This window comes from Abramis brama (assembly GCF_963993115.1).
Source record: "Abramis brama genome assembly, chromosome: 6".
Lineage (NCBI taxonomy): Eukaryota > Metazoa > Chordata > Actinopteri > Cypriniformes > Leuciscidae > Abramis > Abramis brama.
This window is the reverse complement of record NC_139968.1, coordinates 35,283,591-35,290,412: the sequence shown is the minus strand read 5'-3', so window position 1 is coordinate 35,290,412 and position 6,822 is coordinate 35,283,591. Positions and strand designations below refer to the sequence as shown.

The 6,822-nt window shown below is 37.4% G+C and overlaps 1 long non-coding RNA gene across 1 annotated transcript; it reads right to left on the bottom strand.

Annotated features, from left to right (window-relative positions):
* Positions 1–1,069: 1,069 nt before the first annotated feature.
* On the bottom strand, positions 1,070–2,506 carry LOC311085111. The gene is made up of 3 exons (XR_014606747.1): positions 2,142–2,506; positions 1,679–1,834; positions 1,070–1,410 (listed from the first exon to the last, which is right to left on the bottom strand). It is a non-coding gene; the product is annotated as an uncharacterized lncRNA (long non-coding RNA).
* Positions 2,507–6,822: the final 4,316 nt, after the last annotated feature.

Below are 6,822 nucleotides of genomic sequence, written 5' to 3'. Positions count from 1 at the left end.
GTACCGCAAATATTGCGTTGCATTTTTTTTTTTTTTTTTGCAAGTGGTACATTCTTGCACGGTGGCTGACGCACAGAAGCTAGGGGAAAACATATGTTTGTCGAACCATTCGCAAGGTGGTCCTCGCTCTGCAGGAGTACATGAAAAGTTTAACTAATAATGTTCCCCGGATATTTATCGACCATGTCCATAAAAGAGGGCTTTTATAAAATTGCCGGTAAGATATATTGATAGGGTGACATCACATAACACAAATTTCACAAATGTACTATACAATATAATACATGTTAAGAATTATTTTGAATCTTTTTTTATTATTCTTCTGATAATCTTATGATAGGATTCCCAAGTCATTGCAACATGTATGCAGTCTATTGCTCCAGTCTCCACTGCTCTAGGGGAACATGAGGCAGATTATGTTAATAGGAAGTCCTATCACAGCCTTAATGTTCAGGTAGAGATGATGTGAATATGTGAGATGATTATTTTCTGTGAGATGAATCTTTAAATTAATAGTAACTTTAACAGATATAACAATGATCTACTAAACATTTCATCTGCAGACGACTTGTGGTGGTCATGAACATATGATCAAGTTTGGATGCCAAATGGCCTGGCTCTCAGTAAAACCAGAGTGAAGATAGAGATGACCTTTGGCATCCTAAAGGCACATTTCAACTGTGTTCGGCGCTTCAGTGTCACCAGAGCGGGCATCACAGATAGTGGCTGTATGTGCCATTCTGCACAATATAGCCACCAGTAGAAAGGAGCGAGAAACAACACAAAACCAGCTTCTCCCCGATGAAACTGACCCGATCACACTTGACCACCCAGCTGGTGCAGATGTAGATGCAATCACCATACAATATTACACTTAATAAAAGCACACTGAAACTGCAGATATGTCTCAAACTGTTTTATTGGTTTTGTGGGATGGGAGGGAGAAAGAGAGCAAGAGAAAGTTGCATTAATAAATATTCATACTAAAGTGTTACTTGGTTAAATAAGTTATACTAATATATATATATATATATATATATATATATATATATATATATATATACTGAGATCAGTTTTATCCAGCGGTTTGATTTTGTTTGGAGCCTCCTCAGCTCACAGTCAGCTCCTTTAGTGTGCAGTCTAGTTCAAGTCTCCTTTAGTGTGCAGTCTAGTTCAAGACTCCTTTTGTACAGGGCCCTGACTGAGTCTGTTTCCACCTGAAACATAATTCCACCACAAACATGATCATTACAAGTTTTCTGGAGGCTCATCAAATCACAAAAAGTTCCTTGACTTCCTACAAACACAGGACTGACTGTAATTTATGTCAAGGGTTTTAAATCCTTACACATTTCTTCTGAAGCCCATTGAGGTAGAGGCCTCAGTTTCTGGGTCAGGTTGTGAAAAATCCTACAAAAGAGATGTGTAAGGGCCAGTCTCTTTTTTATGCCACACATTCAAATGTTTGCCATAATAAAAAGCCCAGTGCATTCACATCAGCAACTGTCTGAGAACACACAGACAGAGTGTCTTCATCATTTGCTTCACCCTAATAGTGTGTGTGTGTGTGTGTGTGTAAATGTGTGCTAGCTTCAACAGGGACACTATATTTCCCTGCAGAACATACAGTCAGCCATATTTAAAACTTAAAAAAAGTAGTAATGTATTGCACACGTACCCAGTGTTACTTGCTTAGAGGAGCCAGCACCAGGGTCAGATTGTACAGCACCTGTAATCCCATCCATAATCGGCCGTCCCTTATTGCCTACTCAGAGCCAACTCCTCCGCCACAGTGTATTCTGGTTTTCTGAATTTAACTCTTTATTTCTGTTTGCTGCAAACAAGTGTGATAAAATGTTCACAAAAGTAATAAAAGGTTGTGGTAAATACTCTTTGAATTAACTCCTTGAAATAACCTTTGAATTATATTTTTATATTTTGTCTTTATCTGCTGCCAAGAACATTTGGAGTTGGGGTTGCATCTAAAAATCTAAAAATCAATGAATATTAATCTTTCTTAGTACATACATGCACATTTTTTATATATTATAAAAATAAGCTATAGGCTATATTACACATATAGGCATACATATATACATACATAATTTTACATAAATATAGAACGTATTTGTTTAACTTACACATTAACAATCAGCAATCTTTCTCCAACAGTCTTCTCTTGCTTTGGCAGCAGAGAACGTATTGTTTCGAGCTTGAAATACATATTTAAATTCATCGCAATTATGAATGATTATCTCTTGCTCCTCTGCAGAAAAATATATCGCTCTCGCTCTACCCGCGATTGGTTGTTCAGTGTCGACGTCACTGTTTTATGTGCACGCGCGCGTGGAGTAATCATAGCTTGAGGATCAAAGCCTGAGTTGACAAAGAAAGTTGATGAGCTGCATCATGGTACCAATAAAGCCTGATTGCATCGGTTTGGTTTTGTCAACTCAAAACTAATCCTGTAACCCCGAGTTTGTTCAGCTACCTTCATGGTACAGGCCCCAGGTCTGGTGTTTGTGATGGTCAGAGATCCAGTCTGATGATCCAGCTTCAGTCTGTCTCTGAATCTCTCAGTACCTTCATTACACTGAACATCTGTACAGATCTTACTGAGATCTCCACTGATTTAAGCGACAAGAATGTCATTAAAATACCATTTAATATCATCTTGTTGGTTTGTTTGAACACCAGTGTTTAGAGTGACTGAATCTCCCTCCATCACTGACACTTCATCTGTATCAACACCAGACACACCTGAGAAACAGTTATAAGCCAAACAAAAACATACAAAAGTGTTGTGATTCAACTTTTCCATACATTGGTACATTTGTTCACTCATACAACCAAGTATTTATATGGACTCATAACGAATATAGATTGTAACAAAGTCTTACCATGGTCGAGAAATAAAAAGATCATTGAGAACAAACAAATGAAAAGGTTCATTTTCACCACTTTTCACACACACACACACACACACACACACACACACACACACACACACACACACACACACACACAAAAAAAAATGACCGCAAATTCTGATCAATAAAAGTGTTCTGTTCTGCTTTATTGGCGACGGAGTTGTTTAAAGTGAAAGTAGAAAACTTCGAACTCCTTTAAGGAGCGCGCGATGACGAAGACAAGGGGCGGGGGACTGTGACGTTTTCTACGTGTACTCGTGCAGGCAGGCTTTTCGTCTTGTTCTGTTTGTAAAATATCGTTTAGTTTGATTGAATTAGTACAGTTTGCTTATTCGCAGTGTCGATTTTTATTATTTTAAAGAATCTACAGCCTACTATTGGATAAAGAGTTTTGAACATTGCATTATTATTTTATTTTAAGAAAAAACTAAGATTTTTTTTTTTTTTTTTTTGAATAAAATGCAATCCATTGAACTAGTAAATGTGTCATCATAAGTTTAAGGGTTAGGTTATGGCATTTTTAACTAACTGTATAAAAAAATAGAAATATGCAATGTCCCAGTAAACAATGTGCATATGCAATGATAGCTACAGTAGCCTATACATGCACATAGTGTGTATATGACGTGTATTTAAAAAAACTATTGTAGCAGCATGTTCATCTGTCATTGATGATAAATGAATACAAGGGTAAACATACGAATAAAAGTGTATCTTTAGATGTATCATGTCATGTTTGATACAGGTACAATAATAAGGTAGTACAATATGTCAGAATTTTGTATCAAAATATCCAAAAACTACTTGCACAGTGTTATATATTTCTTTCAATTGTGTACTCACATTGAGAAATTCAGAGAAATTCACACTTTTAAATAGTGCCCGTCCCTTGTAACTTGTTGCCTCTCAATGACGTAATTTCCGCGTTATCCCTGGTTACCGCTTGTACCATAAATCCTGATGTACTCATTACATCATAAGAAGAATGGCATCTACGCTAATTTTAGTGTCTTTGTTTATCCCAAGGTTTTCCCACAGCCTGCCAGATCCAGGCCATATCCAGATCTGACGAAGGACCTTCGCCTGGACCCGATGACAACGCAGTGCTGAAGTGCCAACTAGTCTCTCCCTATGGAGGATCCCTTTACTACTCTACAGATAAAGCGTTGTCGGGAAACTCAATTCGCGTATCTATCCCGAATTGATAAAATAAAATAAAATTCTGTATCAAAAATTATAAGGAAACACCAGTACTTTGTTTAGGCTTGGTTTGTAGGGAATTACAAACCTGCGCACATACAGTATATTCAAACGCACATAACTATAGAACCAGTTCTTAATGCGCATGTGAACGCCATCAGCGTTTCTCACAGGTTCGCGTTCAAAGTCTGTGTAGAGAGAATTGTGTCGTCTTAGTGGCCCCTAATTTAATAACAAATGATTGTTGCGACGGAAGCGAATCAATCATAACTAACCTTAGCTGGAAAATAACTTTACTAAAGAACCGCTATAAAGCCAAAACAATCTCTGTTACCATAAATTATACGTTTATCTCTGTAAAGCTGCTTTGAAACAATCTACATTGTTAAAAGCGCTATATAAATTAAGATGACTTGACTTGACTTGACCTAATGGCCTTTAACCAGGTAGGTAGAGCTCAGAATACTCTTTAATTATTTTTATCCCATTAGCACCTGCTGGTAGATGTCGTAAGTACATTTACTGCAATGAGCATCTCTAATCATGATGTCTGGGCTATAGAAATATGACTCCTCAAAAAAGTTGCATAACAAGGACCGCAGTCGCTAGCGTTAGTCGCTAGAGTGCCTCTTGAGATAAGGGGAGTGAGGTTTACGCACTTTTATTGGCCTACATCCATTCCACTCACCCCCACCCGGGTCACGGGACCAAATGTACCAATCCTACTGACCCAGTCTGGGGTGCGTTTCCCAAAAGCATCGTTAGCCAACTATGTTCGCAAGTTCCGTCATTATCAACATAGTTCAACGAGTCAGTGTGTCCCGAAACCATCGTTCTAACGAACATTCGCAAACAGCATCGCAAAGTTATGTAGCTGGATCGACAGCTCTTGACCTGTGGTTAGAAGCAGAGTTTCTAGTTTGCATGACACGTGGACTTAATAAATCCGTATCTTGAGCAAAATAAGCAAGCTGACATTCATTACAACCTGTGTCTTTTATTTAGAATACATACAAATGTCATTTACGTCTTTTAGTTTGTCAAGAGATTTAAAGCACCGTTTTTTGAAGAGTGCGCATGTGTGAACGTGCTACTATGTAAGAATGAGTCTATGATTGTATCTTAAAATAAAGCAAAATAACTGAGAAAAATGAAAAATAGTCCTCAGATGCCATGTCTGTAATTTATAGCAAAACATCTTGCGTTAATTCGATCTCAAACAGATTCATTAAAATAAGAGATCAGGGGAGTGAGGTTTTTCTTAATGGCCACACAACTCTTAATGGTCTACGACAGTTACACTCACCCCCCCCAAACCTCACTCCCATCCGGATTCAAGGCACCAAATGTAACCAGTCCTACTTGACACGCTCCGAGTGGGACGCAGCCACGCTAACATGAACCCTGAAGACCACAGGCACTGTCAGTCACTAGTGATCACTGTCAGTCACTTGAGATCAGGCGAGTGAGGTTTACATGCACAGCTCTTACTAGCCTATATTCGTTACATATATTTATTTCAACGTTGTATTGTATACTTTCATATTTTGTATTGGATTGTTAAAAGACAACACAGAGGACCAACTTACAAACCACAAATTTACTGATTTATTATTTTGTCATTTGCTGCTTTCAGCTATAAATACCAGCCAGGAAAATGTTTATGTGTATTATTTAGTGTTTTGTTTAGCTGTCGATATGTGTACGTTATCAAAGATGCATGATGGGTAAGAGTGCAGTTTGACCTGTAAGTCTGATCTGACTGTTTTTGAAACATTATTCAACTTTCCTGTAGCTCAAACAGTGGAGCGCTGGTGCTTTCAATGCCAAGGTCATGGGTTCAATTCCCAGGAACTGTGTACCTTGAAATGCAATGTAAGTCGCTTTGGATAAAAGCGTCTGCCAAATGCATAACTGTAAATGACTGTAAAGCTGTTCTTTGAGGGTATTAACTGTGAGGTTCATTAACAGCAGGACAGGAAGAAACCCTTGGCCTACAAACTAAACACACATAATAGCCAAGATATTTGTCTACTCAAAAGATAAAACCATGTTTCTATAGAAATCAGATTGCAGCAGGTTTCAGTTTGACTCAGTTGAGCTGCTAGTGTCTCACATCGATAAGACCAGCAATGTGAGAGGGCAGATTGTTTTATCTATTTTGTTTGTCATTTCATTATTGAAGTAAATAAATAAAAAAATAAAAAAAACATCTTAAAATCAGCTTCACAACATAAGCATGAAATTTAGGAAGATTCATATAATATTCCACTCTAATTTTACATATTCAACACAACAGGGAAACTACGTTTGAAAAATGGTCAGTGTTAAATGATCAAATGAAGAATGTTTTCCACTGTTAAGAAGAGTTTAAGTCTAAAGAGACAGAAGAGCATGTATATGTTATAGATAAAATCATAAAACACTTTCGGTGAGTGTATGTAATGTGTGTGAACTAGAAGGGTCAAGCGCTGTCGTGGGAGGATTCATATGCATGCAAGATTAATAAATTGATGGTTATCAGCGGACTGTGTAACTAGATCTGACTGTTCACTGAGCAGCTGAAGAAAATGTTTCACGTGTTTGTTTTGTTCTGTTTGTGCTTCTGCCGTCTGATTGGTAAGTTTTAAATATATATTTTTGACTTAATAACAGTAGCATTCTTCACAGATGTTAAATTATTGGAAATAAT